The sequence below is a fragment of the Staurois parvus genome, unplaced genomic scaffold (genome assembly GCF_062004578.1).
Source record: "Staurois parvus isolate SC_StPar_1 unplaced genomic scaffold, SC_StPar_1.0 ptg000170l, whole genome shotgun sequence".
Classification (NCBI taxonomy): domain Eukaryota; kingdom Metazoa; phylum Chordata; class Amphibia; order Anura; family Ranidae; genus Staurois; species Staurois parvus.
Window position 1 is genome coordinate 1,339,444 of NW_028317966.1, and position 20,121 is coordinate 1,359,564.

The following is a 20,121-nucleotide window of genomic DNA, read 5'->3' on the forward strand; positions in this document are numbered from 1 at the left end:
ACTTGTTCTGTTTCTCTGCAGCACCTTTTTTCTGTAAATATTTTATTTGCACCATTTTGACCTTTTTTATTCTTAAACCCTATTTTGAAAAGTATTCACATTGTCTCCAAGACGTTTTATGCAAACTAAAACAATCCCTGTCTTTTGAAGAGTACTACAGTAGTAAAAATCTTTGGCCATACCTGTCTGTGTTGACAGTGCGTGTTACAGACATTTATTCTAAAATCATTGGATGTTATTGCTAAGATTGTGAGTTTCCTCCTTCTCGGTAAAAAGGTGGTGGTTTAAAGGGTTATGCGCTAAATTAAATTAACCCAGTGACAATCGCTCGTACCTAGACTAGGTCGGGCACCGCAATCATCACAGACTTCACTAGAGAGAAGTTGCCTATTTCGTATTTTATAAACGGTATAGAGCATAGGTTGGGGGGGGGAGGCAATGTTTCAGAAAATTGTGCTAAATAATTTTTTGTTTCTTAACTATAATCTTAATAGCTACCTGATGTCCCCAATATATGTACATGCCAGAAATATTTCATTTTTCAGGCTTATGGGCTTTCCTTGTACCAGCATAGATACTGCAACATATGGTAAGTTAAAAGCTGATCTTTTTTATTATTACAAAAGAGTAGAATGACTAAAAATAATATTCCAAAATCTTTACAGTTCAACCCCCTCACAGCTACACTATTGTTGCTGTAACAGTATTCAATAGCACCATGCACTTACGTATCAATGCAACATAAGATCACTTCTCTTCCATTGCAGTCACCTTTATTATATTCAACAAAGAACGAAACCAAACTGCTACACATCTTCATCTAGTTTGCATTTGTATACTGTATATATGATATATGTGATCGGATGTTGCATTGATAAATGCATGGTGCTGTTGAATGCTGTTGGAGCAACAATAGCCTAGCTTTAAGGGGGTTAAATCTGTAACAATGTTATATTTTGAGTCATTCTACTAGTTTGTAATAATGAAAAATATCGGTAAAGACAATATGGTGTTGAACTTGCAATACTACAACACAACTCCCCTAAATAATGTAAATACATTCCCTTTAGTGACATCATACATATAGAACTGTACTAAAACACACTTCTCCTCAGTAGCGTCCTTAACTAAATAAAGTGCATGTATCAGTAAAATGTGTAAATCAAAAAGACACAATATTTCAACTATAAAAATCACTGTGCAATGTAGTACATAAATATTTTATACAATATAAATTCTGTGCAAACATCAGCAACAAAAGTCCCTGTGTGAGGTACAAATATCCAATAAACCGTGTTGAGATTCAGTGTTCATTACGTGCTCCTTAACCACTTCAGCTCCATTTTTTGCTATTTGGCACTGTGCTACTTTAACTGTACTGCTTGCGAGGTCATGCACAGCTGTACTTTGTTTCTTATATTATATTTTTTTTTCACACAAATACAGTGGGGCAAAAAAGTATTTAGTCAGCCACCAATTGTGCAAGTTCTCCCACTTAAAAAGATGAGAGAGGCCTGTAATTGGCATCATAGGTAGACCTCAACTATGAGAGACAAAATGAGAAAAAAAATCCACACAATCACATTGGCTGATTTGGAAAGAATTTATTTGCAAATTATGGTGGAAAATAAGTATTTGGTCACCTACAAACAAGCAAGATTTCTGGCTCTTACAGACCTGTACCTTCTTCTTTAAGAGGCTCCTCTGTCCTGCACTCATTACCTGTATCAATGGCACCTGTTTGAACTTGTTATCAGTATAAAAGACACCTGTCCACAACCTCAAACAGTCACACTCCAAACTCCACTATGGTGAAGACCAAAGAGCTGTCGAAGGACACCAGAAACAAAATTGTAGACCTGCACCAGGCTGGGAAGACTGAATCTGCAATAGGCAAGCAGCTTGGTGTGAACAAATCAACTGTGGGAGCAATAATTAGAAAATGGAAGACATACAAGACCACTGATAATCTCCCTCGATCTGGGGCTCCACGCAAGATCTCACCCCGTGGGGTCAAAATGATCACAAGAACGGTGAGCAAAAACCTCAGGACCACATGGGGGGACCTAGTGAATGACCTGCAGAGACCTGGGACCAACGTAACAAAGGCTACCATCAGTAACACAATATGCCGCCAGGGACTCAGATCCTGCAGTGCCAGACATGTCCCCCTGCTTAAGCCAGTACATGTCCGGGCCCGTCTGAAGTTTGCTAGAGAGCATTTGGATGATCCAGAAGAAGATTGGGAGAATGTCATATGGTCAGATGAAACCAAAATAGAACTGTTTGGTAGAAACACAACTCGTCGTGTTTTGAGGAGAGAGAATGCTGAGTTGCATCTAAAGAACACCATACCTACTGTGAAGCATGGGGGTGGCAACATCATGCTTTGGGGCTGTTTCTCCGCAAAGGGACCAGGACGACTGATCCATGTACAGGACAGAATGAATGGGGCCATGTATCGTGAGATTTTGAGTGCAAACCTCCTTCCATTAGCAAGGGCATTGAAGATGAAACGTGGCTGGGTCTTCCAACATGACAATGATCCCAAACATACCGCCCAGGCAACAAAGGAGTGGCTTCGTAAGAAGCATTTCAAGGTCCTGGAGTGGCCTAACCAGTCTCCAGATCTCAACCCCATAGAAAACCTTTGGAGGGAGTTGAAAGTCCATGTTGCCCAGCGACAGCCCCAAAACATCACTGCTCTAGAGGAGATCTGCATGGAGGAATGGGCCAACATACCAGCAACAGTGTGTGCCAACCTTGTGAAAACTTACAGGAAACGTTTGACCTCTGTCATTGCCAACAAAGGATATATAACAAAGTATTGAGATGAACTTTTGATATTGACCAAATACTTATTTTCCACCATAATTTGCAAATAAATTCTTTACAAATCAGCCAATGTGATTGTCTGGTTTTTGTTTCTCATTTTGTCTCTCATTGTTGAGGTCCACCTATGATGCCAATTACAGACCTCTCTCATCTTTTTAAGTGGGAGAACTTGCACAATTGGTGGCTGACTAAATATTTTTTTTGCCCCACTGTATAGCTGTTTTGGTGGTATTTCATCAACACTGTTTTTTTTATTTTTTGTGCTATAAATGAAAAAAGACCAAAAATTTAGAAAAAAAATACACAATATTTTTAACTTTTTGCTATAAAATCTATCCAACAAAAACATAAAATAAAAATCAAATTTCTTCATAAATTTTGGTCAAAATGTATTCTGCTACATATGTTTGATAAAAAAATTTCAATAAGTGTATATTGATTGGTTTGGGCGAAAGTTATATTGCCTACAAACTATGGTATTTACTAGAATTTATTTTTTTACTACTAATGGTGACAATCAGTGACTCATAATGGGACTGCAATACTGTAGCGGGCAATCCAACACTAGCTGATGCTGGAGGGAACTGACTGACACTGACATCACCAGTGACATTAATACAGTGATCAGTGATTATATTCTACACTGTCACTGTACTAATGACACTGGCTGGGAAGTGGTTAACATCTGGAGCAATCAAGGGGTTAAATTTGTTCCTAGCTATGTGTAGTGTACAGCGTGCTGCTTTTACTAAGTGATCTCTCAGTTTCTCGATCCTGCTTTGCTGGGATGAGAAACTGACAGATTGCTCCCTTGATTCAGAGCTCTGTGTTTTTTACCAACGCAAGAGCTCTAGGCTATGATTGCACACAGCCAATCAGTAGATCTCAGCTATGAATCATTGGCCAGGACTTGCTGACAGGCTCCCGCTTTGTGCAATCACAGCGGGTGCAAGGCAGGTGCACCTGTACATGCGCCCTAAACCTGGAAGTAGGAGGCGACATACCTTTATCTCGTGTTGCCTATAGCTGCTGGACGCCCACAGTACAGTGCAGGCGGGTGGTCAGCAAGTGGTTAAAAAGTGTCCTGTGCCCAGAGGTAGAAAATCCAATATGTGCTCCCCTTGTGAACACCACACTCACCAGATCTCCACAACCGTCTATAAATGGGTCTTTAGAGCTTTAAGAGTACATCTTCCCTTCAGCAGCTTTATCCAGATTCACTCCCCAGGATCATTTCTACATAAACTGTCCTCCAGTTTGTATATGTAAAGGGAAAACAACAGGAGGCAGCCTCCAATAGTGTAATTCTGCATTTATTGGCAATTTAAAACAATTAAAATATGCTTACTCCATAACAGTGCTTGTATATACACAAGCTACAGAGCCTGTAAATCGCTTCCTGGAACCACCTGCTCTCCACAGACTGGAAACATGAAAGTGGAAGTGACGTAGTGAGCCCTGTTCAACTATTTTCTTCACACTGACGTCTTCAAGAATGGCCGTCAGTGTGACGAAGCTAAAAATATAAAAATAAATGGTATTGCAACAGGTAACATAAAAACACAGCTCTTGCTGCAGTATTCACCTCTTCTCTGATGTTATATCTTACCGATTCACTCAGTATTATTGAATTCACTTACAGTGAGTCCAGGATGTCAAGGGCACATGTTACAGGGTACCACTGACGAGAAAGGTGCCATGTCCTTACATGGCCCATTCTCTGTAGCACTCAAGGCACTTACCGTGAGTCCAGGGTGTCAAGGGCACACATTACAGGGTACCACTGACGAGAAAGGTGCCATGTCCTTACATGGCCCATTCCCTGTAGCACTCAAGGCACTTACCGTGAGTCCAGGGTGTCAAGGGCACACATTACAGGGTACCACTGAAGAGAAAGGTGCCATGTCCTTACATGGCCCATTCTCTGTAGCGCTCAAGGCACTTACCCTGAGTCCAGGGTGTCAAGGGCACACATAACAGGGTACGACTGACAAGAAAGGTGCCATGTCCTTACATGGCCCATTCTCTGTAATATTCAAGGCACTTACCGTGAGTCCAGTGTGTCAAGGGCACACGTTACAGGGCACCACTGATGAGAAAGGTGCCATGTCCTTACATGGCCCATTCTCTGTAGCACTCAACGCACTTACTGTGAGTCCAGGGTGTCAAGGGAACACATAATAGGGTACCACTGAAGAGAAAGGTGCCATGTCCTTACATTGCCCATTTTCTACAGCATTCAATGCACCTACCGTGAGTCCAGGGTGTTAAGGGCAACATTACAGGGTACTACTGAAGAGAAAGGTGTCATGTCCTTACATTGCCCATTCTCTACAGCATTCAAGGCACTTACCATGAGTCCAGGGTGTCAAGGGAACATGTTACAGGGTACCACTGAAGATAAAGGTGCCATGTTCTTACATTGCCCATACCCTAAAGCATTCAAGGCACTTACCATGAGTCCAATGTTACAAAGTACTACTGAAGAGAAAGGTGCCATGTCCTTACATTGGCCATTCTCTGAAGCATTCAGGACATCCCACCACCAGAAGAGGAAGTTGGGGAGGAGTTGTGATGCCATGCAAGCAGACTGAAAGCCCAGGAAAGAAGGTACAGTATGTATACAGTTTTTTTTATTTTAAAGTAAGGGGTGGGGGGAGTTGCTCCAAGAGGAGAATGGACAGGAAAAAGAGGGAGAGCTGGTGTTGGGCTTAAGGATTTATAGTGTAGATAAAAGAAAAGTCAAAGAACTTTGAAAAAAGCTATTTTTAAGTCACTAATATGAAAGAGGCTTTAGGATTTCTATGTCCACTCTCATATGGATCTGCGTGACCTGCCTAGGTCAGTAGGGGATGATTTACTAAATGCTCCACATTTACAATATGCAAAAAAAACTGCTTTTACTTATGAAACAAATCTGCATTTTTGCATGAAATTGAACGTTTCTCCTTATCAGGTGTACGTGAAGAACAAGTAATAAACACACTCTGTTTACTTACTGAATTTCCTTCAGCAAGATTCCTCAAACTATATTTTTGAGCAGATAAAGTGGTGCTTATAGAACTAAAGCACACACATAAACTCTGAAGACTCAGGTGGCTTAGGATGAGTGCAAACTCTATTCCTTATCCCCAAACAAACCACAGCAATCTTTTCCATTGTCATAAAAAATACATATCTCCCATGATAACAGGACTTATTATACTTTCATGCCCTGCTCCTTTCCATTGTTACTGCAGAGGCTTCAGTTAGCGCTTTGTGTGTTACGGTGCTTTATCTCCTATCCTGGGGTTTGGTGAAATTACACAGTGCTTTAACTGAGAAACACAACATTTTAAGCCTCTGTTTGCTCATATCCAACTTTAAAAGACCTAGGAGTGCAGTAATGAGCATGTCAGTCTATCAGCAGTTTTCTCAAAATGAAAGCATTACAGCTGAACACAAATACAGATTTTCAATTCCAAAGTAATTAGGACATCCATAAAAACAAATATTGTATGTCTAGCATAAAAAAAAATTCAGATGCTTATAGATCTGTTTTATAGTTTTTAAAAAACAGATTGATTCATATATACATTTAACGAGTAACTCTCCTTTTGCGGGAAAAAAAATAGCAAGTAAAAAATAATACAGTGTATACAATTGTGACACAAGTCATATTGTAATTTAATGCTATTAAAAATCTTTTCAATCTGCAGTGTTGTAATGTTCTGTAAAATGAAATGCAGTATGGCAGCCTGGAGCCTTCCTGTACACTTACCGTGTGCAGAACACCTCCCAAAAATGTAATTTCTTGCTTGTGTGATTGGCTCACTGTTTTTCCCAGAAGTCTGTGCTAAGATGCAAGTAAGATTTTGGGCATCCCCTGCAATAAAAATATAATTTTTGATGATATACTCCCAAAGCGAAATCATATCTAAAAGGGATGCAGATCCTACCACTTTCCTCATCAGAACCTTGCAAGTGCAGTAGCTGATTGCTAATTATAAATTCACTACCATTCACATTGCACATGGACACAGACAAACAAACAGCTATTTCTTCAAAATAACAAATGATAGGAATCTGCAACAATGTTTGTTAAAATTCTTGCAATGTACATAGATCACTATAAGAAAAAAACCACAAAAGGATATAGCACCTCAAAGGCTAATAAGCAACATACATTTATTGAGGGAGTAACAATAATATAAAGCATATCATATAATCAAACAATGCATGTACCCCATCTATCCCCCCCCCCCTCCTCTGGCCCCCTACCACCAACCAATCCCCCCCATGATGTCCCATACACCCCTCTTTGAGATCTGTCACCTGCTGTGTCCATCAGACAGATCAGTGTACCTGTACCACGTGATTACTGTGACTAATCACAGCAGATCACATGACAATTGTAAACCACAAATGGCTTTGATTAATGGCATTCATTGCGTAAAATTGTGTTGCTAGCTGTGATTGTTCACAGTGATCACATGGTGCAGACAGGGCCAATCACAGCCCATCTGTGCCAATCACAGCTAATCACAATAACACATACTGAATTAATCTTTTTAATTCAGTAAAAATGCTTGCTTATAGCAGATAAATTCACTGCTATAAGTAATCATAGTGTGTAAAAAAAAAAAAAAACGGATCACTTCCCTGGAGTAGTAAAATGTTACTATGGTAACATTATATTGCTCTGGTCACAGTATGTTAAAAAAAACATTAAAAAAGTAATAAAAAATAGGAAACAAATTATTACTATTTTGTTTTTTGTACTGTCATAAGTCAGGGTCCCTGATCACTGCTACACCAGTTATATGATAAATATTGTACTGCACTGATGACAGTATGTTAAACAAAATTGTGATTTTTTTTTTTTAATTTCTTCATTTTCCAAAAACTGATGACAAAAAAATTACAACTTCAAAAAACCCACCATGCCCTTTACTAAATACCTCAAACTGTCTACTTTCCAAAGAGGTGTCATTTGAGGGATATCTGTACTTGCCTGACATTTTTTAGTTTCAAAAAATTAAATTATTTTCACCAAAGAAATATATCAGAATACATCTGGCCTATATTTATGAAGAACAATTATTTGCACAGTTTTTAACAGAAACAAAGAAAAACATTTTTGTTTTCAAATTTTCCAATTTTTTTTTGTTTAGCAAAAATAAAAAAAACCCAGTGGTGATTAGATACCACCAAAAGAAATCTCTATTTGTGTGAAAAAAATAATAAAAACTTCATATGGGTACAGTGTTGCATGACCGCACAATTGTCATTTTTTAGTGTCAAGAAATTAGATTATTTTTACCAAAGAAATATATCAGAATACATCTGGCTTATATTTATGAAGAACAATTATTTGCACAATTTTATAACAGAAACAAAGAAAAACATTTTTGTTTTCAAATTTTTCATTTTTTTTGTTTTGTTTAGCAAAAATAAAAAACCCAGTGGTGATTAGATACCACCAAAAGAAATCTCTATTTGTGTGAAAAAAAATTATAAAAACTTCATATGGGTACAGTGTTGCATGACAGCGCAATTGTCATTCAAAGTGTGACAGCGCTGAAAGCTGAAAATTGGCCCTGGCAGGAAAGGGTGTGAAAGTGTCTGGTATTGAAGTGGTTAAGCTAGTGGTAAAAAAGCCACAATTAACTCACAATGCCAGAGATTAGACCATTTGAAATATATTTGTATTCATTTCCATCACATGATGGTATAGTATGTATTTACTATGCAATCATAATACCCTCCAAGGGCATTATGTCCTTGATACTTATAAAAAAGCTTCAGGTTCAAGCCGACCATGAGTTAGACCTGAATTCTAGCTGTGCAGAGTTCAAGAACACAGCCACACATTACAACTGTTCACAGCCATAGAAATCATTACCAGCTATGCACATTCTGGCCTCTGAACTGCAGTGAGGTGACTTGGAAGGGCCAATCATGGTGGATTTTCAATACGTTAGCCCCTTCCTTTTAAAAGTCAGGGTTCCCAAGAACCTTTGTCCAGTATGTATTGTAACAGATATAGAGTATAGAAAGTTCACAGACAAGGAACGTTCGGTGTTCATGCTTGTGCTTAATGCTCAATGCTGAATAAATGTCTCTTTATCTTTCATGCAGTCGCAGACACAAATGGTGCTTTGTGCAGTTGTCTAGCAGATTAAGGAGAGATGTGAAAGTTTTAATAGGGATAGCTAGAAGCAGATGGTGGTGCTCATTATAGAAAACCACCATGTTTAGGTTCTATTTGCACTTGTGAATGAGGTCAAACCGATTACATACAATATACTAGACCCAGCAGAGATTCCTAGTGATTAGCTGTGGATGGCAGCCCCATTGAAAGCAATGGGAGGCTGACAGCTCCTGCATTTTATCACAGATACTTTCATGTAATCACTGAAGGAGCTATTACCTGCAATGATGGGCCTTGGACGCAGACTACCTGTGTCCAGGGCTGATCATGGAGTGATTATCTGAGATGATTAGCACTAGATGCAGACTGTTCTGTATCTGTTATAAGCCCTCATGCACACTGTTTGAGGTTTTTAGCTTATTTTTTCAAAAAAACATTTTTTGTGCAAAAAAAAGTCCAAAACACCGGTTTGTGGCGTTTTACCACGTTTGGATACATTTTGCCGTGTTTTTCAGCGATAGAGCATTTTTACAGCTAAAAAACTCCTCTAGAAACCCGCTAGTCCTGGGATTTTTTTACAGCCAAAAAACGTCTTAGCCAAAAAATGTTGATTACAGTGCATGGACACATAGGATAACATGCTGGGGGGTTTACTAGCTGTAGAAAAAAAATGACAAAAGCCAAAAACAGCAGCTGTAAAAAATGTCAAGTGTGCATGAGGACTTAGATGAAAATGGCCATGATTAGGTGTGGGAGCTGTTAGCCTCCCATTGCCTTCAGTAAGTATGCTATCTGCAGCTAATCACTGAGAGCCACCTCTGGGTTGGCACATGCAATTGGAAGTCATTGGGGGCCATATTTTGAGACAGAAGGGTTTACTTACTAATAACAAAAAGACTATTTACTTTGTAAGAGAAGTTGCACATTGCAAAGTAATTTTCCACCAAGCTTAGTGAATAAGGTACAGCAATATTGACATCCATATTTTACTCATGTCCAAGCAAAAAGTCTTTGGAAAAATGAATGTTCACAATATTCATTAAGGTCTGGAGAAAATTCCTTTGCAAAGGGCAACTTCCCTTTCAAAGTAAACCAGAAATTTCCCTTTAGTAAATCAACCCCAGATTTTTCACACTCCTATAGCAGGTTTTGGAGACATACCAGAGTAATATCATACCATAGTATTACATATCCACAGTACCTTTCTATGTGCTTCACAGCAACAACTTCAGTTTCTGTTTAGCTGTTATAGCCCCCTTGTTTTATTTTTGCAAGTGCTTTTTTATTTCCCGTTTGCATATTTATTCTCATTTAGGTTAAGAAAAAGGTAGTTAGATAAAATATTTGGGAGTGTTTTGTCATTAATATAAATATACATATACAAAAAAATAATCAAATAAAGTCCTCAAGTCCATAGCGTGTGACTAAAAATCATATAAATCCCATATCCATGGGGAAAAAACTGTGCCACAAAAGAAAGAAAGAGATCCTCCACCGCCAACACTCACAGACTCTTACCAGAAAAAATTACCACAGATCATGCGGTCAAAACAATGTATATAGGGTATATTTGATGGCAAGGAGCCCAGACAGGTGTTCTCCACTGGTGGTTTTCCATTGCTATTCACTTGATGGCATAAACTCAGTATAGAACTAAAAGGATAGTTGCCCCTGATGATGTCTTCTTATGTCAAAATGCATAGGATGGAGCTATGGCTTATGACTTCATCACGCCATGCATCACGGCTATCTTGTCAGTTGGAAACATCCTCGGATTTTACATGTTTGTAAGTGAAATATTTTTATAAAATTTAAAATTTTTTTAAATACTACACTATGAAGAGGTCTTGTTCTCTTTACATATATACAATTGGGACCTTTCGATATCCTTGCGGATCTAGTATTTGATTTTATTTACTTTATTTGATTATATATGTTTTTATTATATTTTTGTATATGTGGGGTGAACTAGTGCTGCACACTATTTTTATATTTTAATTGTGTGTTGCCTGCATTTTTGACAGCTGGTGTTTCATCACTTGTGTCGCATTTAGCACAGGTTATTATCATTATTATCAATTATTATAAATAAACTGGAATGTTTATTTCTTAATGAACAGTTGATTGGTTAGGGTCCTGTTAAACTGGTTTACTTATTGTTTATAAAGACTGCACTTATCCTCACTGCAATATTTTTTTTTTTGGGGGGGGGCTGTTTACAGTGAAATAAATACACTATATTTCAGAATTTCTAATAAAGTTTGGCTGGTTTGTATCCTGACGACAAAGTTGATACCAAAAGATGTTGAGCTGTAACTTTAAATTATAGTCCAATATGAACATCCATAAACCATGTGCAAATCAACAATGTGTGCAAATCATGCAAAAACATAATGAATAAAATCCACCAGTGATACTGAGAAGTTGTAACGTACCTGATTGGAGACTGAAATGACGAGGTCGGCCTCACTTGTGTCACTATCCCTGACCCCACTGAAAGTGGAACAGAGGGTGTCTAGGGACCAGGGGGACAAGAGCTCCAGCAGATGTTGTTTGCAGCTGGAGACTTTGGAAGACTGATGAACCTCCAGTTCAGGAACAGTAGTGGTATGCAGAGCTGGTATGGTAGGTCGCTAGGTGTGCACCAGAGCAAGGCAGGAAGCAGGGATGGGAGACAGGAGCAGTATCAAAGGAATAGCCAGGGTCATCAATGGGCGAACAGCGTGGTACCAAATCATAAGCAAGCCAAAGCCAGGAGCAGAGCCGAAGTCAGGAACAAGTATCAAGCAGGAGAGTAATCAGAGTCAGGTCAGGAACAAGCTGGGTCAGCAACAAGGAAATCACACAGGAACAAGCAGGAAACGGGGAACAGCTGAAGACCAGTCAGCACTCAGGCAGAAGCATCTTTTAAATAGTCAATCTGGCGCCAATCTTAATTGTGTGTGTGCACTTGCGTGTGCGCGATAGCGCATTTCTGTGCACATGCGCACTTCTATTCGCCAGTCGTCTCACCGGGATTCCCTTACAGAAGTTTTCTGTGACTTCCCAGTGAGTTCAACCTTCATTCAAAATCACCCACCTCTTACCAAAAGACAAGACCCCAAATTATAGGAGGTCTTGTAACACTGTTCAACAAATTTTTATTTTTTGCCAGTTTTGGAAACAAAAAGATTTCTTAATGAATTTCACATTCTGAGTTCAAATATAACAATGAAATTTGTCAATTGGCTCTAGTTTTTCTGTAAACGGAAAGTTTTCTACTATAGGCGTAATGACTGCATAATGCACAATAATTATATAGATAGATGTCTTTCCACAAATATAAAGCAAGTAATATTGACTACATAACAAAGCCTAAATGGCATAATATATTGCATAGGATTACCAAGAAAAATTATAGCCATAAGCTAAGTTGAATCATTTTAATACTTAGGATTCTCACTAGTTTTGTCTTCAGTTTGTGTCGGTTTTGCTTCTCTTGGCTTTTCTCTTGTATTCAAGGAAAGGGCTATCTCTTACAACTGCACGTGACTACACGCTTCAGGTTCTTCCTCACTTGACTCAACCACGAAGGATTCTGGTGCTTTAGGAATTGGTAGCCCCTCTCCATGAGGAACTGGACGTATTGCCGATGGAATATTTGGATAGTGCACAGATAACTTTTTCTTCTTATTTAGCCCTTTTACAATTGGAGGCACCATACAAAAGTAACAATTACTAACATGATCTGTTGGCTCTCTCCAAATCATTGGCACAGCGAAAGGCATAGATGCCTTTTTTCCATTCAACCATTGCTCCAGTGCCGTCCCACAAGAATTGCAGCATATATGTGGTGCCCAGCTCTTGTCCTGGTCTCCTATCTTGCAGCCAAAATACAAGTTGTAGGCTTTCTTAATCATTCCTGTTATCCTCCTTTTTTGTGAGATAAAAGTTATTTCACCTCAGATATAGCAGAAATTATCTGCTTTATTCACACAAGTTTCGAGGCATTACTGAGTAGCCTATATAAGCATAAAACGAAATGTAAAGACGCTGTCGAACTACAATCAGCTACAGATACTGCAGCTTTTATGCAGTGAAGTGATGCAATTAAAGGCTAATATTGCATCATCTCAGTATACATGCAATTTTCTATTGGTCACCAGTATCAATTGCGCAATATGCAGCTGAAGTTGCATCATAATTTTGAATGGCTTACGTCATTAGATGGGTGAATATATCATGGAAACTAGAGCCAATCAACATTTTTTAGGGTCATTTTCGTTTTCAGCACCCCAAAATTATGTAAGATTAGCTCATTGTATGCCCAAAACTTTTTACCTGTTGAACAGTGTAATTAGTGGTGGGCCGAACCTAATGAATGTGACTGCAAACTTCAGCAAGTCTATGGGACTCTTGAAAATTCAAAAGTGCCCATTTTGAAGGCTTATATGCAAGTAATTGGCCATAAAAGGGGTATGGGACTTGGGTACTGCCCTGAGGGACATGAATTGGTGAAAAAAAAAATTCAAAAAGTACTGTTTTTAAAGGGGCAGTAGTTTTTCATTGCACAAAGTCCAAAACAAAAAAAAATGGAAAGATTTCTTTAAATATCAGGTCTGGGGTATCCCCTTAAATTTCCTGCCAAGTTGCAAATCTGTACAATGTATACAACCTGCTGAAGGTTTAAAATAATTAAAAAAAAAAAAATTGTTACAAAAAACAAAATAGCGCGGGGTCCCCACTAATTCATACCAAACTTTAAGTCTGGTAGGAAGGTTTGGAGGGACCCCACAGTGAAAAAGAAAGTGCGTGGGGTGCCACTAAAAGCCCTACCAGGCCCTTTAGGCCTGTTAGGACTTTTAAAAGGAACCCTACCCACAAACAAAAAATGGGGGGGGAGCGTGGGGTCCACCCAACATTCCTTCCAGACCCTTGATCCAAGCACAGGCCTGGTACGGCAGAAAAGGGGGGCCTGGTAGGACTTTTAAGGGGAACCTGAACCTCAAAAAATGGGGGAGAAAGCGTGGGGTCCACCCAAAATTCCTATCAGACCCTTGATCCAAGCACAGGCCTGGTAGGGCAGGAAAGGGGGGGGAAACAAGTCCCCATGCCGATGAGGACAAGGGCCTCTTCCCCACAACCCTAGCCCAGTGGTTTTTGGGGTCCACAGGGGAACCCATTATCATCAGAGTATCCCTTTAAATAAGGGGGCACTCTCATGCTGTCCTCCCTTTGTGAATGAGTAAGAGAGACTTGTACCCCAACTCATTCACTAAAGGGTTACATTTAGTAAAAAAAACTAAAGAGACCAGACTTTTGAAAAATTCCTTTATTGAACAGAAAAAAACAAAAAGTTTTTGACAAGTCCTTTATTTAAAAAAAAGCCCCCCAAAATATTCCATTGTTGTAATCCATCGTCAATTGGGGTGTCCAGCATTGTCACAACAGCACCAACTCGCTAAAATAAAAATAAAACAACGCCCGCCGACCCGTCCCTACCCGCCAAGCACTCGCCACAATCTGACATTTGCCAGTCAGATGTAAACAATTTGGCAAGCTTGCGGTGACATCACCCAATTGTGCTGTGATTGGCCAAAGCATTGCACCTGACCTGCGGTCAGGTATATTGCTTTGGCCAATCACAATGCACTATGAGAGCGCAGTGCATTCTGTGGCATGGTGGGCGAACAGACCGCTAAATGCCCTTACCGTTTGTGGTTTCAGCAAACACAAACTGCCAATGTTTGAGTTGAACTTACGTTCAACTCGAACATCTAGCTCATCACTACTTGTAATGCTCAGTGATGCAAGACAGCAGTCAGACATGACCCAGCATACGGGCAGGAGAATGGAAACCCCAGGACTCACCTGCAAGGAACATAGCTCAGTACTGGCAAAAACATAAATTACAAATGCTTCATACTGTAAAACCGCATCTTGTGTTTATTTAATAAGAGAAAGCTACTCACATTATACAATGTTAAAAATGCAACAAGACAAACAAACCTCCAGCTGGTCTGGTGGTGTGATGGCATCAGCACAAGCCTCACCCCAAAGTGTTTTGTCATAGCGTACATTTTCAAGGTGATCAGCTGATCTCCTTTAAAAAGGTCTCCTACCACGAAACGTGAGTACCTTTTGCTTAATAAATAAACACAAAATGGGGGGGATAAAACCATGAGAGAGAATGGGATTCAGAGGGAGGTAAGTGGTGGTCCAGGTCATGAGTCCAATCCCTGGGTGTCCCCAGGAGAGGCTATTGTGCCATGAATGTGGCTTGGCCCATGGAGAGAAGTTTCAAAGAAGCCCAAGAGGATCAGATCCTAAGAAACTTGTTATGGGTATCTGATAATATGCTAGACAGCTTCTTCTTGATCATGAAGCCATGTAAATGGGTTTTGAACTCAAGGAAGGGAAGGGATTGCAATCTACTAAATTATAAAGAATATTTGGGTAACTTAGTAGTATTTTGTTATGTTAGAAATGCATAGGCCTCCAACTCTTTTATGGGTAAACATACTATTTCTGGATATGTGAGGATATTTATGGTCCCAGATATAGGACATGATGCTAATTTGCAAAACACCCACATGAGTGTCAGCACTCATATTAATCACATTACAAGAGTGAAGTGATTAATAAGTAATGCCCTGTGTTATAAACACAGCAGGCATCATGACTGGGGACGGTCTCTTGGGACTAGTCTGTAGGGTAATAAGGGGTTAAGTGATGGCAGAAGGGTGGGATGATGAAGGGGCATGATTTGGATTGTGGTGGCAGACTATTGGCAGGAAAAAAGAAAAGGAGGAGACAACTGCATCACGTTAAGTCCCTTGACATACTGGTCACTCAGTTGGCACCTTTCCACGAAGAAGTCCCCATCCGCTCTCCTTAATGTTGTGTTGCGGGGTTTTGTTGTTATGGCTTTGCTTATGACATGAAAAAAAAACACAAAAAAATAAATGAATAAAGTAAAAAATAAAAAGAAGTGCAGTTTTTAATAATGGAAAATGAATAAATAAATGGAAAATAATAACTAATTAAGAGACAAATTATTATTCTTGGTTCCAGTCATGCATGTTTGTTTTGCACGGTCTTTTTGTCACAGCTGGCGTTTATCCCTTTTGTGGGCTGAGGTGGCAGGTGGTTGGTAGCAAGAAGCCCAAGTAAGCCCCTGAGCCTAACCTGGACAGCTGGGGGCTGAATTGGCTCTTGCTAAGGAAGAAAAGTGAAGATACACCAGTCAGCACTGCTAAAAGGGATTTGATGTTAGAAATGTTTATTGGGCAATTGTTCATTATTTACAGATATCAAGCTGTGGTCGATACCTAAATAATAAAGTATCAACGCAGTTAAAAGTATCTTTGTTGTAAGTGTGGTTATTTATGTCAATCTCAGGGAGAAGTGAACGGTGTACCAGTCATGAGAGTGTGAGTTTTACACCCAGGTAATACAAGGATTTTGAGGCTCATTGGAATGGGAAGTCAAGCTGTAACAGGTCGACCATGATTGAGAGGAGGGTAATATTCAGCACTGCTCTTCCTTTACTAAAGAAGACCTGAACCTGGGCTTAGAGAATATGTATGAAAAACTGACTGAAAGGTTCCAAAGTCAACTGTGCAAAATTGCCAACGCTCTTACGCAGGAATTAGCCACTTTAGGCAGCCGCACTGATAGACTTGAATTTAAACATGATGAGCTTAGCCTGGCCAATAATGATCTGAAGAGGGAGACAAATTGCTCGCTGAGTTGTTCCTACAGGTCCATTTGCAAGTGAAAGACCTGAATGACTGTAATAGGTGAAACAATTTGAGAGTTTTTGGAGTGCTAGAAATGGTCGTTGACCTCTTGCAAGCAGTCAACAAATTCCTCTAGCCACTCTGAGACATAGTCTTATGCCTAAAAGAATTCCTGGTTAAAAAGTCATCTACAGGCTTCCAGAAACACCCCTAATATTGAGTTGAAGGGGATCAAAATTCAGCTAAATCTAAATGTGTCTCCGACTACTATAGATAAGAGGCATAAAGTGAAATATATTACTTCTGTCTTTCGCTCCACATGGATTTGCTTCATATGGAGGTTTCCCTTCAAACTGATTGTACCACATGATGGTACAACCTACAGTATATTGCAGCTACAAAGTGAAAGACAAGGAAATCCTGGATAAGCTGAATCTTATTGATCCTGATGCGATAACCCATGTACCCACCCTACCATGTCCCTCTCCTATATGGGCATCAATATTGTAGGAGATTATGCCAGGATCTCAGAGACCTAGCTGCTTGACAAAGCTTCATCACTTGTCACTTGTTGTTATGGCCTTCGGGCTGCTACATGGAAGCCATACATCTGTTGAGGTGGCTTAGGCTCTGGTCTGGGTCCAAATTTGTTTGTTTACTCTCATAGTTTCTTTATTGAACTTTTGAGATTGATTATTCTATTATTCAGCTTTTTTTTTTTTTTTAGAGGAGAGTGATATTTGCCTTACTTTTTTTTTTTATTTCTTACATGAAGGCATGCAAGGTTAACAGTTGATATGTATTATACAGAGGTTTTGTCTTGTATCGGCTTACATGTCCCCCTACTCAATCATGAGCTGGATTATGGTGCTGAGGATGACTTATTTATGTTCCCCAGAACCATACCCTTTTGTATACATATGGCTATATGTCTTATTTGCTATGTAAGTAATGGACTACCTAGTCCAATGGTAATGATTTTTTGTTCTGGGAGACTCTTACGCCCTGATCCTGAAGTGTTATTTGAACAATCTTTACTGTTCATGACCAGGTTTAGTTCTTTTTATCTAGGTTGTTACTCTACTTTTTTGCCAGAGGTCGCCTAACACTCTATATACTTAGATATCCCTATGGTAAAGTAATATTGTTTTCTTTCACATCTGAGTGTGTGTGAGTAATCTCTCATAATGTTCAGGGCTTAAATTCACCACATAAACAAACAATAGCGTTATGTTTCTGTAAATGACTTGGAGCTGTTCTGTTTCTATAAACGACATGGAGCCCATTTTTCTACTAGAAGCCATCCACGATTTTTTCAAAAAAGCTTTCCGTTAAGGCAATTTTACTACTGATACTTAAATTTTTTGATAATGCTTTCCATCAGGCCATTATACTACTTTTTACTCTAAGTCTCAAGGTGTTGCCATCTTCATTAGAAGCTCATTGTCATTTGCTCTTAAACATGTTGATAAGGATCATGATAGCAGATTTATAATCCTCCATGGCTCCTTGTTGGACTGTTCTATTACTATAGGAAATGTTTACACACCAAATGATGCTCATGCATCAGTCTTTAAAGTTTTTTTTTAGGTTTTAGAGCATTACCCCTCATCTCACTTGTTGGTAGTGAATTTCATCTGCAGCACATCTTACACTAGATAGAAGCAGAGTTAACAGCACCTCCATGGACTTCCATATGTCACTGTTTTAATCACTCATTGACACTTGTAGAGCACACAATATTGGCACCAAAGAATTTACCTTACCTGACAGCTACGCTCATCTTGATTTTATATTTGCCTCTCCAATTCTTTTGACAAATTCCACCTCAACTTCAATCTCTGTATGTCCTTGGCCAGATCACCATGCAACTTCTGTTACATTTTCACATATAGGCCTTTCTAATATCTCCTATTTTTGAAGACTTAATGACTGATCATGATTTTCTTTCTCACTTCTCCAACCAGTTAGAGGACTATTTTATTCACAATGTGGAGGCCAATACTTCTCCTCCCCTTCAGAATATTACTGGTCTTGCCTCCTCTCACCCTAAAATAGTTTTAGATATTTATACAGCATTTTAATAAAAAAAACTTTTTTCACCTCCTTTCCTATGCCTAACCCATCTTCTTTAAAGTGGCTAGTCTTTCTCTCCCTACGTTATCAATACAACAGCTTAAGGACCTCAATGCTCTGATTTTCTAGCTTCTAAATTGGAAGTTCCTTTCAACTTTATTTTGAAAGGCAACATGTTCCTCCTAAAGACCATCTGATCCCTCAAAACTACTGCCCAATTTCATTGATTTAACTACTTGCCTACAGGGCACTTTCACCTCCTTTCTGTCCTTACCAATTTTCAGCTATGAGCGCTGTCGCACTTTGATTGGCAATTGTACGGTCATGCAACACTGTACCCAAAACAAATTTGTATCATTTTTTTGAGACAGATAGAGCAAGGGTAGAGATAGGTGGCACTGAGTAGTCATTGATAGGTGGTGCTGATGGGCACTGATAGGTGGCACTGTTGGGTACTGACAGGCATCATTAATGGGCACTGAAAGGCAGCACTGATGGACACTGATATGTGGCATTGATGGGCACTGATCGGCAGCAATGATGGGCATTGAAAGGCAGAACTGAAGGGGCTGCACTGATAATCAGGGCACTGATGATCAGTGCCCTGATTATCAGTGTAGATGTTCCCTCTGAGGACTGCAGATAACCGGCATTTCCTGTTTACATGTGATTAGCTGTGATTGTGCACAGTTGATCACATGGTAAAGCCTACATCTCTGGCTCTTTACCGCAATCGGTGATCTGCTGTATCCAAGGAAAACAGCGCACCACCGGTCAAGTGCCGCACACCCCTGGGGGCGCTCATGCACAGCTAGAGTTGGAGGATGTCAAATGATGTCCTCCCAGAACAAGAGAGCTCCTGCCGTCCGTCATTTTTCTATACGGCAGGTGGGAGGTGGTTAAATATTTTTTTGTAGTATGTTAGCTAGCATGTTGACTTTGGTAATAGCTTCCCTCATTTCTCCAAACAAGTTTTATCCCTTCAAAACTAATTACTGATAACATTAGACTGACCTCCAATATAATTCAAGATCCTAACTTGTACTTTTGTTCTGTCCTACTGCTTAGCCTAGGTATCCATTAAGGCATTCAAGTGTTACTTGGCATTATTTGACCCATGTTTTATCTAAATTTGTTTTTTGTTTTTTTTTATTGGGTCAAGGCACCAGACAAGTATACATTATTTTGCCACTTTCACTTCTATTAGCAATTGAGCCCCTTGTCCAAGCTATCAAGTATAATGTCTTTGCACCTCCATCCCTAATTTAATTTCTACTTTGGATAATATCTCACAATGTTCAGCAATGCCAATCAACCTCACCCATACAATTATATCCTCTTTCCAATCACACTTCC